Below are 20,187 nucleotides of genomic sequence, written 5' to 3' on the forward strand. Positions count from 1 at the left end.
CGAAGAAGCTGGCAGCCCGGCAGACTATTTGCATGGTGCCCGGAGGGTTAAAAGTGGCCAGGCCCAGCTGCCTCCCCCAAGTGGCAGAACAAATCGCATTAGCCATCATGTGCTTCCCTCCTGCCTGCCAGGGCTGAGCCACTGGCACCATGCCAGGCTACAGCCCCACGCGGCCCCAAGCCTCTTCCACCATCAATCAACCAGGCATGCCTGAGGCCCACCTCCCCGGGCAGGACCCCTCCAATAGCCGCCGGCCCCCAGGGAGCACCAGCCCCTGCCCTCCCGCTAGACAGAAATCACCCCAAGAACGGGCTGAAATGAGCGAGAGGGCGGGCGTCCGGCAGCCTTCCTCCCCACCACCTCCCATCCTCTGCCTCGCTGGGCCTGCATCAGCCCCATGGACGGGAAACCGGCCCTGCACAGCTGCCGGCACATCACCGGGGTGAGTGCCGTGGCTGGGGGGAGCAGCTGGTGGGCCCCGGCGTCTCTCCCTCCCTCCAGGCTCTGAGCCGGCCGGCGGCCCCGGCTGCCATTCCGGGCGGGATTAGAGGGATTGGAATGGCACCCAACTGGTGCACCCCGGAGCAGGCTGCAGAGCCCTGGGCCAGAGTAGTGCAGGGGGCTCAGCCGCTCGCTGGCCCAAGCCCCGGCCCAGGGGTTTGGTGGGGCAAAGAGGGGTGGCAGAAGAGCTCGATTTGTCCTGCGTGCTGTGGGGTGGGCTCTAGTGGGTCAGCACGGGGGGGCTGGGAGCCAGGACTCCTGGGTTCTATCACCAGCCCTGGGAGGGGCATGGGGCTAGTGCTTAGGGCAGGGGCGTGCCTGGGTTCCAATCCCAGCCCCGGTCTGTCTGGGGCGCCCCGGCTGCGAGCCTGGGCCAACCTGGGCTGTCTCCCAGGCAGCTGGCGCATGTCGCTGGCTCGGGCAGCGGTTGCCTGAGGAGAAGTTGCTGGCGTGTGCAGCGCCAGGGGCAGCAATGGTCTGCTCTGACTAGGCACCTCCCAGCCAGGCAAGGTCTGAGTCAGGCCTGGTATGGGCTGGGCTGGGCTGGGCCAGGGGGTCCCCAGCCAGGTGAGGTTCAGCCTGTGGAGCCTTTCAGGGCTCATCCACCTGGAGAACAAACCTTTCACCCTGTGCGCTCCTGCGGGGCGGCCTGGCCTCGTGGCAGACCCCCCCGTCCTGGCTTCTCCGCAGCAAGCAGCTAAGGGACCCCCCCACCTTCCATGCCCAGCGCCCCAGCCGCTGAGTGAGGTGGGAACACCCCATTCACACCCCCAGCTGCAGGAGGGGCCATGGGCCTGGCTAGAATCGGGGTGAGGCAGCTGGAAGAACCCCTGACCCCCCACCCTGCCCATTCCCAGCCCCATTGGCATCTCCCGCCCACTCAGCCGGGAGCAGCCGGACCAGGGGCGGCGTAAGGAGCACTGGCCCTGCTCTAGGCCAGCCGGGAATGACCACAACCGGTGAGACAGGACTCGGCCAAGGAGATTTACTGGCCCCTTTTGGCCTTGGGAGAGCAGAGTGCCCCGGGGAGGGCAGAGCTGAGCTGCCTGCCAGGAGGATGAGGCTGGAGCCGGGACCTTGAAGGGCAGGTCGGCTGGGCAAGGCCATGACAGCACCTTGGGGTGGGGACCAGCCATCCTGCCCCTGTTGCTTTCTTATCCTTGGCAGGAGAGAGGCCTGGCTGCCCTCCCGCCATGGTGCCCGCCCGGGGTGCTTCCTTGGGCACCAGGTGGGCACAGGCGCCGCCATGCTGCTATGCTGAACCGCAACGGCGCCTCGGGGCCTGTTGCCACATGGCAGCTCCTCGTGGCTGTCTGGCCACCAGCTCAGGGTAAAACAGCGCCTGCCCCTGTCCCTCTCCAGGCGCCTGTGACCTCCACGCTCCAGCGCCACGCCCAGGTGCCAGCCTGCTGCCCGCCAGCCCCTAACCTGGCCACAGGAGCCCCAGAAACGCCCTACAAAGCCTGCCCCCATCTGCCCCCAAGGACCTGTCCCTGCTCTCCCGTCCTGTCCTCACACTGCCTGTTCTGCCAATGGCCCCCCTTGCTCCCCCTCACCTTCAAGGCTCCGGTGCCCCTGCGCTGGGCAGTGCCGGGCTGGATCTGTGGCCTGATGCCTGAGTTTGGCTGAGCCCTGGCTAGTCTGTCTGCAGAATGTCCCTGAGGTACAGCCCTGCCCTGCCCCGTCCTGCACACAGCTAAACGCACCACCTCCTCGTGGCAGCGTCCGGCTCTCTCTGGCCCAGCCGAGCACCGTCTGGTCCCCAAGCGTCAGTTCAAACTGCTACCGTGCTTGGTCACCCCACTGGGCCTCCCTTTGCTATTGCATCCAGCACCTCGCTGGCCAGGCCCTTCCCGGTCAGGGCCCTCCAGCTGACACCTCCCCGGCTGCGGGGCTGTCACCGCACCACCAATCTGCCTGGACACCAGCCTCCATCGCCCACTGCATAGACTGCCAAATGAAGGCCCTGGTGCTTTCTCCCCTGCCAGCCCCCCATGCTCCCTGCACCCACTGCAAAGCTCCTTCACTGGCCACCACCCCAGACCCCCACCCCTCACAGCTGCCCTGTGCTGGGCCACCCACAAACCACTGACTGGTGAGCAGGGCCCACTGGTTCTCAGAGGCCTAACGCGTTCAGCAGACCCCGGCCTGCTCCCCACAGCATCGACTAACCAACAAACTGGGACAGCTTCTGTCTCCTGCCCGAGTTCAGCTGCAGGGTGCAGTGTCCAGGCAGTGAAAACTGCAGCCCTCTGGGGCTTAGAAAAATGGCTCTTTGAGGCAGTCAGGCCACCCTTGGGGCTTTTCTCCCTTTTCTTCCATTTGCGGCCAGTTGCTGCCCTGCTGTCTTTGGTCGCCTCCACTTTACTTCTGACGCCATGTCATGGACCCAGTGCGGCCTGACCTGGGCTTCCGTCCCAGAGTGGATACCAGATCCTTTGCATGCTTAGATCAGCTATGAGAGACACAGTGAAGGGAGGGCTAATCTTTTATTGGACCCGCTCCTATTGGTGAGAGGGACATGCTTGTCTCTCCAGTAGCCTGTGACTGACACGGCTACACCATCATGTACATCCCACGTGGTGCTGGCCCCCGGCCGCAGTGTAACACCGCTGAGCCTTCTGGCCCTGAGATACAGCCCAGCCCCGCAAGGACTTGCTAGGCCAGGCTGGGCAGGCATTTCCCATGGGAGAGGGCACTCCATGACTCTGGTAAGCGGCCAAGGGCTGTGCTTTCCTAAGCTGGTAATGGAGCAGGGGGGCTGGGATGGAGGCTGGGTGCAGACGGGAGCTCAAGAGAGGAGACTGGGAGGGAATTTGGGGCCAGGAATGGGCAGGAATGTGACCTGGGCAGGAAAGGGGGTGCAGGGTCAGCGACGGGGTATGGGTGCAGGAGAGGAGTCTGAGCTGGATGGGGGGAGGGCCTGGCAGAGGAGCATTCCCTGGGGTGGGGGTGCCCAGGGCTGGTTTGTGACCTGGGCAGAAGGTTGGCAGGAGGGAGAAGGGGAGTGCCAGGTGCAGGGTCTGGCCAGGAGGCACTTACCTTCAGCAGCTCCCAGCCAGCAGGACCTCAGGCAGGCTCCCTGCCCACACACACCACTCAATGTGAGCCACACTCGCTCTGCACCCCCCCACGCCCGTCGGGGGTGGAACCTCCATGCGCTGCCTCGGCTGCAAGCACAGCTCAGGCAGCTTCCATTGGCCAGGCCCGTGGGCTTGTGCTGGGGGTAGGAGCAGCACGGGACGCCCCTCCCCAGGGGCATGGTGGCCAGCAGAGAGCACATGGCCCCTGCAGCTGGTGCCTTTGCGTGGGGCACAGGGGCCCGGATCGGCAGGGCTCACGGGTGGTTGGGGGGGGCTGTATTTTGCCCACCCCAGCGGTAGAGTAAATTGCACACAGTCATCATCTGGCCACCTCGTGTGGTTCACCGTGCGCTCATTCACCACCAGCGCGCTTAACTCCGGTGTTTGCCAAACAAGCTGCATATCCCCCTCCCGGGCTCTGGGGAGAGACGCTGGGCTCCGGGCATGCTCCGAGGTTAACACGCGCAGCAGTATATTTTCCAGTTACACGTTCGGTTGACGCTTCACAATGCCTCCCCAGGGAGAGGCACACAGAGAGAAGGTCGCCCCGAAAGCCCTGTTAGGTTAAACTCAAGCTCTTCAATTTTCATTGTCGGCCAAGTCGCTCCGGTTGTGCAGCTAAACCAGCGTCGAGAACAACGTCTCGCTGCTCGACAGCTCAGCCCACCGAGCGGCGGGACCGGCAAAGCCAGGCCTGGTGGGGTGCATGGAAGGGGGTGAGAAAAGGCACCCGGCTCAGTTAAGGCCAAACCAGCAGGTGAGATTTTTAATGAGTCGAATTTCAACACAGACAGACCCTTAAGTCTGTCGAGTTAAAACCCCTCCCGGGACGAACTGGGCCAGTGTGAGAGACACACGCCTGCACGTACGTCTGTAGCGTTAAAATGAAGGGGTGACACAGGGATGGTAACCCCGGATAGTGGGTGGGCCGGATGAGCAGCCCACCTTCACCTCCATGGGGCTCAGCACCCTGCAGACCACTGGGGGTGCCCCTGCAGTCCGTCCCCATCTGTGCACCTCCCCACACACCTCTCATGCACCACAGCTGTCCCCCACCACTTACTTGCTCCTCCCCATCCCTCCCAGAGCTGGAACACTGTCAAGAGCTGATTGGTGGCCATCCGGCTCTGGGAGGATGTGCTGGGCGCCGGTGCCCTGGTGCCCTGGTGTGGCAGAGGGGGCAGCCGGGGGAGGGGGTCTGTGGGCCGTGGAGTGGCCACTACTGTGCTAGGCCAAGCCATGGCGCTCAGGAGGGAACTTATGGGGCAGGGGAGGTTGCTGGGCAGGGTGCTATGGGGCCACCTGGGCTTCTGGCTGCCCCAGCTGGGCATTGCTTGGGCTGCAGCTGGACAGTGGTGGCTGGACCCTGGTTGGCCATAGGATAGTTTGGAGCAGCCACCCCCCCGGCTGCAGGGCCAGGAGCAGCCTGGCGGGTTTAAGGGGGGCTGGCTCTGGCAGTGGGGCTCAGGCCAACTCCTGCGCTCCCCGGCGACGTGGCTCCAGCCCACCCGGCTCAGCCAGCGCCCCGCCTCGCTCAGGGAAGGGTGGGGAGCGGGTGGAACAGAGCAGAAGTGGGTGGGCTGCCCTGGGCCCTGCACCCCTCTAGGGGTGGCCCTGGTGGGGCCATGGTCAGGCCCAGCAGCTGCACTGGAAGCTGGAGGAGCCTGGGGCTGGTGGGACCTCTATGTGTGAGGGTCCCCTCGGCCACCGGGGCGACCTGTGCCCAGAGAGGCTCAGCCGGCGGGGCAGGTGGGAGGACGCAGGAGCCTCAGCTGCTTCCTCACTGTGCTCCCCTTCCGCTGGCCGGCCCCTTCCCGCGTCCTGCAAGGCACCAGCCGGAGCCGGGGTTGAGCCAGAGCCAAAGCACAAGCGCAGAGGAATGAGACCTCCCCAGCTCGTCTCACTGGTGGCTGGCCGAGAGGGGCAGCTCCCCGGGGCAGGGAGAGCAGCTGGTGGCTCTGCCCTCTTCCCACACCCACCGGGGCCGCGTCAGACCTGGGGCTGGGCTGACCAGCAGCGGCTCCTCTCTCCTCTCACCCAGCACCTCACCTTTCCGCTGCTGGCTGCTGCCCTGCTGGCTTCCTTCGGCTCCTCCCTGCTTTACGGCTACAACCTGGCCGTGGTGAACTCGCCGGCCCTGGTAAGGCGCGCGTCTGTCCGTCCGTCTGTCTGTCTTTGCGCCGGTCGGTCGCTATGCCCCGGCCTGAGATCCCGGAGCCGGGGGAGCCACGCTCCTTCCCCATCTCTCTGCCTTGCAGCACGTAAAGACCTTCTACAACACCAGCTGGTCACAGCGCTACGGGCGCAGCCCGAGCCAGGAGCTGCTCACGGTCATGTACTCGCTGACCGTCTCGGTCTTTGCCCTGGGGGGGCTGGTGGGCTCTTTGCCGGTCGGGATGCTTGTGACTCGGTACGGGAGGTAAGAGGGGGGCGCCCGGGAGGGGCTAACAGGGGAGGGCAGCTTGTGCGCCCTGGGGCCAGTCCTGGGCACAGCGCAGGGGGACGCCAAGCAAATGGAGCCGGCAGCGTTCTGTCCAGCTGCGGAGGGGAGAGAAGAAGCCGGCCTGGCACATGCCCGTGCTTACAGGAGGCAGGGCTGCCAGGAATGCCCTCTGTGCCCTGGGGCTGGTATGGAGCCAAGGGGGAGGAGTGGGTGGAAGCGGAGGGTGAGGAGCGTCCTGCAGGGGCAGGGGGGGGCACCGCAGCCCTGACGTCCGGCCTGTCCCCCGGCTGGGAACGGCACCCTGGTGCGCAGCACCCTGCTGGTCTTCCTGGCCGGCGTCCTGATGGGCTTCAGCCGCTACCTGGAGCTGCCCGAGATGGTCATCACCGGGCGCTTCATCACAGGGCTGCGCTCACGTAACGCCACCACCTGGCCCAGGGCTCTGCCTGGCTCCGGCCCACAGCTGGGCTCACCTCTGTGCCATCCCCCCAGGCACCCGCCCCTTGTTAGCCCAGCACTGGGCTGCTGGGCCTCTCCCTTGCCTGCTGGCATTGCAGCATGGCTGGCTGCCACTCCAGCCTGCCCAGGGCTGAGCTGCTGCAGGACTGCGCTGTCCCCGCATGGGGCAGAGGGACCCACCAGGGCTGCGCCCACTGTGGCCTCTTTTCTGGCACGTGGGGAGCAGAGGCACATGAGCCAGGGGAGCCCAGGAATTGGACAGCCAGCCCCAGGGCACTGTGGGAGACGGGGAGCTTGGAGTGCCTCCTGTTCTCTCTCCCTCGTCCACCCTGTCCTGCGTGGCTGCTCCTGGCTCCCAGCAGCGTTCCTTGCAAGCCGAGCGCTTGGGCAGCCACCCGGGGAGAGTCAGGGGCTGCCCAGCTGATTGGATGAACGCCCGCAGCTGACAGCGTGGGCTTGTGTGGGTGGTGCACATCCCCCATGCCTCTGTGCACAGAACAAAATTTATTCCACCCACGGATGGGGAAAACTAGAGGGAGCTCTGGCCCCCTCACCCTGAGTTTCCTTCTCCTCCCCACTCCAGGCATCTGTCTCAGTGTGGTGCCCATGTACTTGGGAGAAATCGCCCCCAAGAACCTGTGTGGCTCCCTGGGCCTGGTGCCCACCATCTTCATCTGCCTGGGCGTCGTCTCCGCACAAGTCCTGGGCCTGCCGGAGCTGCTGGGGGAGGTGGGTGCTTCTGCTGGGATCCATGGGGCACCCAGCCTGCTCCCACCCTGCGAGGGGGTGGTTTGCGGGCACTCTTTGCAGGTGGCAGGTCGTCCAACGGAGAGCAAGAGAAATGACGCAGGCTTGTGAACCACTCGGGAAAGGTTAAATCCTGGGGGGGTGTAATCTGGAGACAGGACAGCTGTGGGAAGGGTCCTATTGCTGGCTGCGAAGCTGGGCTGGACTGGTATGAAAAGGTCCATTGTTCTGCATGTCCAGATAGGGAGGACAAGAGGCAATGGGCTTGCTCTGCAGAAAGGTTGCTCATGGAGCCCTACCAAATTCGTTTGTCACCGATGTGAACGCTGGTCTTTCGCAGGCTTTTAGACTCCACATTTCACCAGGGAGTTCCGCGTTTCCTGACCCCAAAGGGTGTCGTAAGGGGACTGCAAAGTTATTCTAAGGAGGGGCCCTGGTATTGCCAGCCTTACATCTGTGCTACCTTCCGAGCTAGCTGGCTGGAGAGCAGCGGCTGCTGGCAGGTGCCCGGCTCTGCAGGCAGCCCCTGCCAGCAGCAGTGAGACTGGCAAAACCATCCCATGCCACCCTTACTCCTGCACTGCTGCTGCCACCTTCAGAGCTGCGGGCGGGGGGCCAGAGATTGGCGGCTGCTGACTGAGGGCCCCCCTGTGCAGGCAGCAGTGCAGAAGTAAGGATGGTAACACCACATCATGTCTTCTGTGCTGCTGCTGGCAGTGATGCTGCCTTCAGAGCTGGGCTCTCAGCCAGCAGCTGCTGCTCTCCAGCCAGGCAACACCGCTGCCACCAACAGAAAGGGAAGAAGCACTGCAACCCCCCTACAATAGCTTTGTGATGCCACAGCCCTACCATTACAACACCCTGATGCTTCAGATTTCAGTACTTGACATCATGAAATTTGCCATTTAAAAATCTTATCATTGAGAATTGGACCAAAACATCTGGGAGCTTGGTAGGGCCTGAGAGATGCAGCTCAGCTCTCGGGGGAACCTTTCTAATGCCCCTACTTATACTCTGGAAGTGGAGTCCCAAGGAGATTGTGGTGTCTACCAATGGTGGTGTTCCTGATGTTCAGCCTGCAATTCCCTGGCTTTGCTTCGTCCAGCTGCTCCAAGAGCAGCCCCCAGGGACCCATCTCCCTGCCCTGCTTCATTGCAGGATGGATACTGGCCGCTCTTCCTGTCCCTGGGGGGGTCATCCCTGCCTTCCTCCAGCTCCTGCTGCTGCACTGGTTCCCCGAGAGCCCCCGCTACCTGCTGATTGAGAAGAACAACGTCCGGGGGGCCACAGATGGTAAGTGGAGCCCTCCTGGCATTGGCCTGCAGGGCTGGAGATAGGAGGGCAGCTGAGCTGGAACAAGGGGAGAGATTAGGTCTTCCTGAGCCCCTGTCCCAAATGGGCACGTGATCCTGGAACTACAGACTCCTGTGCCCCTTTGGGCCAGATTCTCAGCTGGTGCAAATCAGCTACAGCTCCAGGCAGAGCACAGCCCTGTCCCAGCCAATTGCAGGGAGCCTGTTGCCCTCTCCAAGTTCCTGGGTTCAAGCCACAGCTTGTTGTGTGCAGAGGTGGCTGCCTCCTTTCTGGGGGGCAGGAGAGTTCTGGGATCAGGGGGGTCTGTCCTTCCCCAGCCCTGTCCCAGCAGAGGGGCGTCCTCTGGCTGCTGAAGGGGGCCGGGGGGGGGCATTTCCTTCTTTGTTGCTTTCCCCAAGAGTCCATCACTGCAGAGTCTGAGCCAGTCCCGTCCTCCTGGCTTTAGCCTCACACCCCGGGGGCAGGGCAGGCCTGGGCAGAGAGGGGCTGTGGCCCAGGGGCAGGCTGGGAATTGAGCATGGGTCCCCTGGGTCCCAGCCCAGTGCTGTAGCACCCCGCTCCCCGGCTGGGTTTGCTGGGCTGGGGGCTCAGTGGTCGGCTCTGGTCGGCTCTCCCCACCGCTGCACTGGTTCCTGGGGAAGGAGGACGTGGGGGACGTGATCGAGGAGATGCGAGAGGGGCGGCGCTCGCTGTGCTCAGTGGAGACGCTCTCCGTCCGGCAGCTGCTGCGGGACGGCGCCGTGCGCTGGCAGACCCTCTCCGTGGTGGTGATCAACGTGGGCATGCAGCTCTCGGGCATCGACACGGTGAGGGCTGCCCTCCCCGGGGCACAGCTTCCCAGACCCTGCACCCTGCAGGGAGCTCCCTTGCCCCCTGGCTCCTGCCTCCCCCACTGACTCTGCCCCTGAGGGGAGCTCCCCAGCCCCCACACCCCTTTACCAGGCGTGCCGCCCACCCCACGCCCTGGAGCAGCTCCAGTCTCCCAGGAAGCCCCTGGCCAGTTAGCACCTTGGCCTACAGGGAAGTGGCCGCCCAGCTCCACAGTGGGTCCCAGCCCAGGAGGAGCTTGGCTGAGCCCCCCGGTCCCAGCATGCCCCCACCCCAGAGCCAGCGAGAGCCCCAGGCTGGAGCCTCCGTCAGGCCCCGCACGAGGCATCTGGCTTTGAACCACTGATGGGGGTGCGGGGGAACCCAACGCCCAGTGTCAGAGCTGGCACCCCCACCCATGCTGAGGTTGCTGTCCCCCAGCCACCCTGCTCACGCCCACTCTCCTGGCTCCTCGGCAGATCTGGTACTACACCAACACCATCTTCCAGCACGCCGGCATCCCGGGAACCGAGATCCCCTGCGCCACCGTGGGCACCGGTGCCGTCGAGGTGCTGGCCAGCCTGCTCGGTGTGAGTCTGCCAGGGGGTCGGGGCCCAACCAGCTGTGCCAGCCGGGGCGGTCTCTGGGGTTGGGGGGACACGTGGGATGCTGGTTGGGGGGGTCATTCCGGGCAAGCTGGGGCTGAGCCCCCCAAGTTGCCTGTGTGCTGAGTGTATTTACAGCACTTGGGTGCCCGTCCAGGTGCTGGGGCTCTGGTGGGGACATGGATGAGCGACAGAGCCTGGGGGCGCGGCACAGCCAGACCCCAGCTGCTCTCCCCTCAGCCCCTCACAGCAAGCAGGCAGCGCTGGCAGTCCGGGCCGGGGGGGGAGGGGGGGGAGCTGAGCTGCCTGGCAGCACCATCGTGGGCTCACCCCACAGCACAGACACAAACCGCCCCCAAAGACGAGGCGAGATGGGGGCTGGAATTCCCAGCAGCTGTTCTGCTGTCAGTGGCACCCGGCTTCTGCTCCAGCTCCTGCTCTTGCTGCTGCGCCGGCTTCACCTACCTGCCCTGCACCCCCTCTCTCCCCACCCCACACCTCTCTCTGCCTGCCCTGCGCCCCCTCTCTGCCCACCCTGCACCCACCTTTCTGCCTGCTCCCTCTCTACCTGTCCTGCACCCCGCTGTCTGCCTGCCCTGGGCACCGTCTCTGCCCGCCCCACACCCCTCTCTGCCTGCCCTGCGCCCCCTCTCTGCCCACCCTGCACCCACCTCTCTGCCTGCTCCCTCTCTACCTGTCCTGCACCCCGCTGGCTGCCTGCCCTGCGCCCCCTCTGCCCACCCTGCACCCACCTCTCTGCCTGCTCCCTCTCTACCTGTCCTGCACCCCGCTGGCTGCCTGCCCTGGGCACCGTCTCTGCCCGCCCCACAACCCCCTTCTTCCCACCCCACACCCCTCTCTGCCTGCCCTGCGCCCCCTCTCTGCCCACCCTGCACCCACCTCTCTGCCTGCTCCTCTCTACCTGCCCTGAGCCCCCTCTCTCCCCACCCCACACCCTCTCTGCCTGCCCCCTCTCTGCCTGCCCTGAGCCCCCTCTCTCCCCACCCCACACCCTCTCTGCCTGCCCCCTCTCTGCCTGCCCTGCACCCCGCTGGCTGCCTGCCCTGCGCCCCCTCTGCCCACCCTGCACCCACCTCTCTGCCTGCTCCTCTCTACCTGTCCTGCACCCCGCTGGCTGCCTGCCCTGGGCACCGTCTCTGCCCGCCCCACAACCCCCTTCTTCCCGCCCCACACCCCTCTCTGCCTGCCCTGTGCCCCCTCTCTGCCCACCCTGCACCCACCTCTCTGCCTGCTCCCTCTCTGCCTGCCCTGAGCCCCCTCTCTCCCCACCCCACACCCTCTCTGCCTGCCCCCTCTCTGCCTGCCCTGAGCCCCCTCCACAACCCCCTACCTGCCCCACAACCCCCTCTGCCCCTTCTTTGCCCCCCATGCCCCTCTTCCCCCCCACTCCACACCCTCTCTGCCCGCCCCACAGCCTTCTCTGCCAATGCTTCGCCCCCCCCACCCACACCTGCCCCACAACTCTCTCTGTCTGTCCTGCACCCGTTCCTTGCCCAGCACACAGGGCCAGTTCAGGCCTGGTTTGCCAGCTTGGCCCTGGGATTCCAGTCCGAGGGAGGGAGCCAGGCAGCTGTTCCCATCCAACCTGCCAAGCCTTAAGGTGCCAGTGCCCCTGCTCTAACCATTAGTCTGCGCTCCCTCCAGGGAGAACCCAGAAATCAGAGCGGTTTCCAGGAAAGTGTCCCACCCTCAAACTCTCGTCAGCCAATGAGAACAGGCCCTGGTGATGTCATATATCTGTGCTGTGCGCTATTGGCTGACTGTGCAGTGGCGCCCAGCCAGGGGCGCTGTTCAGGGCTAGTGGGGCTGATGCACCCCCTGCTGGCCTCTCCCTGCAGTGCGTCACCATCGAGAGGCTGGGCCGCCGGCCCCTCATCATCGGTTTCTGCTGCATGGGCCTCTGCTGCACCGGTATCACCCTGACCCTGGTGCTCCAGGTGAGAGCATCCCAGTGTGTGCAGTGCAGGGGAGGCATGTCGGCTGGAGCATCCCAGTGTGTGCAGTGCAGGGGAGGCATGTCGGCCAGAGCATCCCAGTGTGTGCAGTGCAGGGGAGGCAAGTCGGCCGGAGCATCCCAGTGTGTGCAGTGCAGGGGAGGCATGTCAGTCGGAGCATCCCAGTGTGTGCAGTGGAGGGGAGGCATGTTGACCGGAGCATCCCGTGGTATGCAGTGCAGAGGAGGCATGTCGGGCGGCACGTCCCATTGTGTGCAGTGGAGGGGAGGCATGTCGACCGGAGCGTCCCATTGTGTGCAGTGCAAGGGAGACATGTCAGCCAGAGCATTCCATTTTGTGCAGCGTGGGGAGGCAAGTCAACCAGAGGGTCCCGGGTGTGCAGTATGGCGAGGCATGTTGGCCGCAGTGTCCCAATGTGTGCGGTGGGGAGGGAGGCATGCCATTTTGCACAGTCTTGGGGAGGCATCTGGGCCAGAGCTTCCCACTGCATGCAGTGCTAGAAACATGCATCAGCTGGAGCATCCCATTGTGTGCAGTGCAGGGGAGGCATGTCAGCCAGAGTGTCCCAGCGCATGCAGTGCAGGGGAGGTGAATTGCCCGGAGACTCCCATTACATGCAGTGCAGGGGAGGCACATCGGCTGGAACAATCCATTGAGTGCAGTACTGGGGAGGTGCGTTGGCCAGAGCATCTCATTACGTGCAGTTCAGGGGAGCGCCATAGGCCGGAGCGTCCCCGTACGTTGTGATGGAGTGGGGGGAGTGCATGTGTGAGACAAGCAGAGCAGCTCCCAGTGGCTAAGGATGACCCTGGGGCTATAACGTTGGCTGGCAGGTAACACCTCTGCCCTGAACAAAGAGGAGGGAGGAGCCGAGCTGGTTTTTGAATCGGGGGCAGCAGTTAGAGGCGAGGGGGAGAGGGAGCTGGAAGGCAGCCAGCCTGGCGAGGGGGAAGCTACACCCCAGAGGGGCCCCCCTCGGGCTCCTCTCCCCAGGACGGGTTGGAATGACGGTCTCTGACTGCTGTACTGTCGCTTCTGTGAGAAACTGGGCATCTGTTGCCTATTAAACCTCCTGTTGTACCTGCTGAGTGAGAGTCACTCCTGCCAGCGGACGGGGTGCAGTGCAGGGGGACCCCTGAACCCCATCACGTGCGTGCAGTGCTGGGGAGCTGTGTCGGCTGGAGCGTCCATCTCAGAGCAGCAGAGGCAGCGTGCTAACCCTGGGTAGGGACCCCTCCCCTGCAAGTTCTCCTGGGCTCCTCTTCGGCCCCTACTGGCTGGGCTCTTGCAGCCAGTTCCGTTGGTGGGGCAGAGCCATGCCCCACTGCAGGGCAGCCGGGAGAGAATGGAGCGTTTAACCAGAGCCGCTCTGTGTCCTTGCAGGCTGGGCTGGGCTGGGAGCAAAGGGGGCTGCAGGTCGGGACTGAGGGTGGGCAGAGTAAGGGTTAGGGGGGCTGTGGGTCGGGAGTGAGGGTTCACTGGCTGAGCCATGCAGGGGCTATGCATGGCAGGTTCCCGCTGGCTTTCTCTTTCTCCTCCCTTCAGTTTCGCAAAAAGCCCCTCCCCAGATTAACCATGCAGTTTTGGAGGCGGTTACCAGGCTCTTAATGTCCAGCCACCCCCAGCTTCTGCACCTTCCCTCCGCAGACTGCAGTGCCCTGGACGCGCTACCTCAGCGTAGCCTGCGTCATCGGCATCATCGCCGGCTTCTGCATGGGACCAGGTGCGTTCCGGGCCCCAACCACCTCTAACCCAAACAATGCAACAGCGAGGGCTGCAGGCTGGGATTGCGGGGGCCCCTGCGTGAGAGGAGGGTGCTCAGGACTGGCCTAGCAAGCTGCAATCCACTAAACTGGGTGGACGGAGCTTCCCAGAGTCAGAAATGGCCCCGGTGCATGAAGGATTGGGATTTTCCTTTCCCTGAAACAGGTGTCATAGCTGGTGGGACCGGGCTGCGGATGCAGTCGGGCACGCGGGACTGGGCACACGAGGCTGCGCTTGGTTTGATCCGGCAGGGTAGGAGGTGGCATCCCTGGCTGGACAGCTGGACCAGTGGTGGGACCCAGGAGGCAGGGGAGTGGGATGAGACCCTCACACCACCGACCCAGGGAAGGCTGATCTGACATCACCCACCCCCATACGTTTAGCAAACCCCTCCAGCCCCCTCAGCAGACACTAATAAACATCTCTCACCTACTGGCTGGGCGAGCTGCTTCCTGCCTTTGCAGACGCGTGGCCATGAGAGCTCCCTAAAAATGATGAATGAAGCCTGGAATGGTTTACCCGACTGATATATGAGCGGGGCTGCCAGCCGATCTATAATTCATTCTCAGCCCAGAATTTATTTGCTGTAATTACATCTTTAATTAGGATTTTAATGGCTCATTGTTCACAAACAATGATGAATCAGACTTAAAAGTATATATACATATTCCAGGCGAGCTGTGAGTAACGGTCCAGAAGGGGCTGCTTCTCCTCACATGACTTTTTTTGCAGTCAGTATCTGTAGTGAGGAGGTGCACGTGGCTGCATCCCTGCTCTGGGAGGCGCTGGCCAAGCCATCGTGGTTAATATCATAACTGGAGGTACAGCAACAAACCCCAAGCCCCCAAGCTACTCAGGGATCCATAGCAGCCCTGGGGAATGTGCTTGGTCTCTCTTACTCCAAAAGCTCAGGCCCCAACACTTGAGTGAAAGGAAAATCTTCTATCCATAGCAGTATAGGGCTGATGAGACACAGTGGAACTGTTCTAAGTTTGCACACTAGAGGGCAGCGGTGTGCAAAGCCCCATCTTCTCACCATGGCAACAGTTCCCAAACTGTGGGTCAGGACCTCCAAAGTTGGTTGCAACCTTGTTTTAATGGAGTCACCAGAACTAGCTTAGATGTGCTGAGGGCAGGGGCCAAAATCCAAGCCCCTCTCCCAGGGCCAAATCCCAAGCCCAAAGGCTTCAACCCTGGGTGTTGGGGTCAGGTTGCAAGCCCCTGCCTGGAGCTAAAGCCCTGGGGCTTCTTTCTTGAGCCTCCCACCTAGGAGGGTGGGGGGATCAGGCTTTGGCTTTGCCCCCCCATCCCCTTCCTGGGTGGTGGGATATGAGTCAGATGAGGCTTCAGTCTCCCCTCCTGGGATCGAGTCATGAGTCGTGTTGGCACACAGGGTGTGATGGGGTTCAGGGGTCCCCCTGCACTGCACCCCGTCCGCTGGCAGGAGTGACTCTCACTCAGCAGGTACAACAGGAGGTTTATTAGGCAACAGACGCCCAGTTTCTCACAGAAGCGACAGTGCAGCAGTCAGAGACAGTCCTTCCAACCCGTCCTGGGGAGGAGACCCCAAGGGGTGCCCCTCTGGGGTGTAGCTTCCCCCTCCTCAGGCTGGCTGCCTTCCACCTCTCTCTTCCCCTAGCCTCTAACTGCCGCCCCCGATTCAAAAACCCAGCTCGGCTCCTCCCTCCTCTTTGTTCAGGGCAGAGGTGTTACCTGCCAGTTGTAGCCCCAGGGTCATCCTTAGCCACTGGGAGCTGCTCTGCTTGTCTCTCACATCCAGCCTGACTCACACATGCCCTCCCCCGCACTCCATCACACAGCGATTGTGGCATAATGGAGATTGAGAGCCCCGCTCTATGGTGTCAGAAATGCCATTGGATATTGTTTGAATTAACCTCTTGTGGTTGCTCACAGTGTCCAGCTGCTTTCCCCTGGGATTGGATGCAGGGTGCCCATGGGTTGCAGTCTTTCCCCTCTTAAGTAGCCACTTGAAATCCAGCCCCAGGTAAGATGGTTCTGATGGCCCTCCCCAGCAGACAGCCACGCAGCAGACTGCTCGTGAAATGAACAAGTGGTCTCAGTCCAGTTCTTGGTGGACAAATTGGGCCAATGAAAAATTTCCCGTCAAACCGTTTTCCAACAGCAATGCGTAGCGCTGATCGGAAAATGGTGTATCCGTCCCACGGGAAAATCCAACTTCTGCAAATGTTGGTTTTGACCTGCATTGGGCTGCAAAGCTGGACTGTGTCACAGGGAAAAAAAACATTCCAAACTGTTGTATGTGAAAACACAGACGTCACCCATGTTTCACTTGAATAAGGCTGATGTGTAATACACCATTTGTATCTGATCACAATGAAACGAGAGGCAGAACAAACGCGTGGAAATGACACGCTCCTTTGGATTTTGAATTGTTTGTGACCTTTTTAACACCAAAGTGGTCCGTCAATTTTTTTTTAACCAGCACTATTCATTTTCAACAGCAAAAATCAGGAAACGTGTCGGCTTTCTCCCAAAAACTTAATTGTTTTCATCAGCAAATAGAATGTTCAACACCCAAACGATTTCAGCTGTGAAACCCTGATGCCTCCTGGGCGTTACAATTCAGATGCCTCATAGCCACATTCTCCTCCATAGGCCAGCTACCTTTTCTAGACTACACCTCCCATGATGCACTAAAGCCAGCAACTCCCAAGATGCACCACCTGCCTGCGGAAAGATGAGCCCCGGTGCATTATGGGAAGTGGAGTTTGACATGGGAACTTGGCCTGTGGAGGAGAATTGGCACATGAGAGCCCTGAACTGCAACTCCCATGAGGCTCGGCGGTGGAATTTCCAGGCTGAATTATTTCAGCATTTGAACTTCTGACCAAAACCTCAACTTGACGTGGAAATTTTCGATAAAAAGGGTTTGCCCCCCGGCTCTCTGGAGCAGCACCTGCAGCCCAATCAGCCTCCTGCTTCGCAGGGTGCACGAGCCCCCCTCTTGCACCTGGCGGAAGTGAGGGCAGCTTGCCCTGCAGCAGCCCAGGCTGTACCTGCCCTGGCTATGGAACCTGGTAGTCTGTCCCCAGGGTACCTTTGCCAGAGAGCCAGCCTGGTGCTCCCCAACCATACTGGCAGAAGGGACAGTGGGTGTGCGATGCTTGGGAGGTGCCTGGCTCAGGGAAGGGCAGAAGAGACTCAGGGCAAGGGCTGTGCTGGGGAGCTCAGAACCCCTACCTACTCTCTCTCCCCTTCTGGCCACAGAAAGGCACTTCCAAAGCAGCTTAGAGACTCAGCCTGTCCCTGTTCTGAGCTCACTCCCCACCTCTTGCTCCGGAGTCACTCCTGAGTCACCCGCCTCTTGCTACGGAGTCACTCCTGAGTCACCCGCCTCTCGCTCCGGAGCTACTCCCCAGTCACCCGCCTCTCACTCCACAGTTGTTCTGGAGTCACCCGCTTCTTATTCCGGAGTCACTCCTGAATCACTCGCCTCTCAGTCCAGAGTCACTCCTGAATCACAAAAGCATTGAGGGGTCCTGTGGCACCTTATAGACTAACAGAAATGTTTGAGCATAAGCTTTTGTGGGCAAAGACCCACTTCATCAGATGCAGGTAATGGAAATTTGCAGAGGTAGGTATAAATAGGCGGGCCAGAGCAAGGCTGGAGATAACGAGGTTAACTCAGTCAGGGAGGGTGAGCCCTACTACCTGCAGGAGTGGCTCTGGACTGAGAGGCGGGTGATTCGGGAGTGACTCCAGAGCGAGAGGCGGGTGACTCAGGAGTGACTCCGGAGCAAGAGGTGGGGAGTGAGCTCAGAACAGGGACAGGCTGAGTCTCTAAGCTGCTTTGGAATCGCCCAGCTCCTCTTTGGGCCTAGTTTTGAGAATAGGCCCCATGTGCGCCCTTCTCCAGTCCTCTGGGACCTCCGCCTCCCTCAGTGCCTCAGAAAAAGCTGCTAATGGCTCAGAGATGGCTTCAGCTAGCTCCTTGAGCGCCCTCAGGTGCACGTGCTCAGGCTCTGCTGGCTGAAATCCAGCTAACTTAGCGGAATATGCGTGAGCTGTTCCTTCCCCGGGGCCCTTCCCAGTTTGCTAATGTTACTTGCGTTAAGCAGCTGGAGTGAAGAAAACTGTCCTATGGAGCAGCAATCTCATGCTGTGGGGTCTCTCCAGGGGGCAGGGTTAAACCACTGACAGCATGGGAGAGGGTTCTCCTTCCTCTCTGTTAGGATTGCCCTGCCACAGCCAGCTCACCCCAGGAGAGAGCCTCACTCACGGGTATGGATTTCTCCGGGCGGCCAGCCCCGTGCCAATACCAGTGCCCGCTTGTGTCCATGGGAAGCAGCGGCACAGAGAGGCTAAATGACCAGCCCATGGTCATCCACAGACTCAGTGGCACAGTAGGACTTTAAATCTCAGTTTCCTGAGTCCCAACCCTGCATCACAGCCACAAGCCCCACCTTCTTCAGTGTTTGCACAGCCCTGGCCCCGCTGAAGGGGAGGCCCCTGCGGCTCAGTGAGAGCAGGTGGAGCCCATGAGGGAGGAAGGCAGAGAGTGTGGCTCGGTGGGGTGCCGTGCGAGGTGCTGATGCCATGTGAGTGGGATTCCATGTGAGGTGGGATGCCGTGTGAGTGCGAGGCGGGATGCTGTGCAAGGCGGGATGCCGTGCAGGTGGGATGCCGTGCGAGGAGGGATGCTGTGCAAGGCAGGATGCTGTGTGAATGGGATGCCGTGCGAGGAGGGATGCCGTGTGATATGGGATGTTGTGCGAGTGGGATGCCCAGCAAGTGGGATGCCGTGCGAGTGGGATGCCGTGCGAGTGGGATGCTGTGTGAATGGGATGCCGTGCGAGTGGGATGCCATGTGATATGGGATGCTGTGCGAGGCACAATGCCGTGCGAGGAGGGATGCCGTGCAAGGCAGGATGCTGTGCAAAGCGGGATGCCATGCAAGTGGGATGCCGTGCGAGTGGGATGCCATGTGATATGGGATGCCGTGCGAGGCACAATGCCGTGCGAGGAGGGATGCCGTGCAAGGCAGGATGCTGTGCGAAGCGGGATGCCATGCAAGTGGGATGCCGTGCGAGTGGGATGCCATGTGATATGGGATGCTGTGCGAGGCACAATGCCGTGCGAGGAGGGATGCCGTGCGAGGCAGGATGCCGTGCGAGTGGGATGCCATGTGATATGGGATGCTGTGCGAGGCACAATGCCGTGCGAGGAGGGATGCCGTGCGAGGCAGGATGCTGTGCGAGTGGGATGCCATGTGATATGGGATGCTGTGCAAGGCAGGATGCCGTGCGAGGTGAGCCTGTGGTGTGCACGGCCATTACAGGAGGCCAGAGCCATGGGTGATGGTCCTGTGACCTGCTGGGACTCCCCGCTGAATCCCAGGGCCGTGCTCTCCCCTTTCCCCAGATGTCGGCCGGCGCCTTCGGCTACCTGGTGTTCTGCGGCATCTGCCTGTGGGTGGTGCTCTACGTCTACCTCGTTATCCCCGAGACCAAGAACAAAACCTTCATGGAGATCAGCAGATCTTTGCCGCCCGCCACTCCCTCCTCGCTGCCCCGGCCAACGCCCTCAAGATGACCACACTCGGCGGCTATGGGGCCCTGGACAACAGCTCCCTGGAGCTCTCAGGCTCCAGCCAGGCGTGACCCAGCTCAGCAGCCACCAGGCTCCTGCCTCTTCACTGGCCTGTGGCACCCCAGGCCAGGGGAGGGCAGGGCTCAGTGCCTTAACCTCTTCCCGCTGGGTGCCTGGCTCAGCCCCTGGACCTAGGAAAGCCATGAGCAGCGTGTAGGGTTGGCGTCATCACTGGCATCAGGGCTGCTGGGCCAGTCCTGGGGTCATGGATCCAAAGGCCATGGCCAGGCTCCATCCCGCCCTGTCCCGCCGGTTGCCTTCTCCTCCAGGCATCCTAGGGCAGGGGCTCTGGAGGGCTGGAGCACCGCTCTCCGGCCCCACGGGGCCCCACACCTGCCTCAGCAGGGCAGAGCCAGTGCCAGCCTAGTTCCCATGGTCAGGGAGAATCTCCTCCCCCCGGAGTCAGATCGCTCAGCCTCAGGATGGCGGCACAACCCCCAGGAGGCCTCGCCTTTCCCTGCAGCACATGCAGCCAGCACCTGGGCAGGGCAAGGGCAGCTGGCCCCGCCTCCAGAATCAGTGATGTCACAGCAGTTGGCAGGTGCTGATTGGCTGATGCCTCGATGGTGTCACTTCCAGAAGAGGCGGGACACCTTAAAAGGCCAGGGCCGGGGCGATGGCTCCTGCCAGGGCTGGGCACATGGTGCCCAGTGGGGCAGGCGGTCCTAAGGTACTTAATAAAGGAAGGTGCCAGCTGAGGCTGCAGCCGTGTGCAGTGGTGGGGTGGGTCCTGTCAGTCCCTGTCCTGAGTCGGGCTCCACATCCCCAGAGGGGCACCAGCAGATCTCTGGGGCGAGGGGTCGGGAGAGAGGGGCACCGCCAGTGCCAGGGGGCAGGGGCTGGGGCTCGGGAGAGAG

The 20,187-nt window shown here is 62.2% G+C and overlaps 1 pseudogene; it reads left to right on the top strand.

Annotated features, from left to right (window-relative positions):
* The first annotated feature begins 397 nt into the window (after positions 1–397).
* LOC142015956 (solute carrier family 2, facilitated glucose transporter member 9-like) lies at positions 398–19,341 on the top strand (annotated as a pseudogene).
* The last annotated feature ends 846 nt before the right edge of the window (positions 19,342–20,187 follow it).

The sequence above is a fragment of the Carettochelys insculpta genome, chromosome 7 (assembly GCF_033958435.1).
Source record: "Carettochelys insculpta isolate YL-2023 chromosome 7, ASM3395843v1, whole genome shotgun sequence".
Classification (NCBI taxonomy): domain Eukaryota; kingdom Metazoa; phylum Chordata; order Testudines; family Carettochelyidae; genus Carettochelys; species Carettochelys insculpta.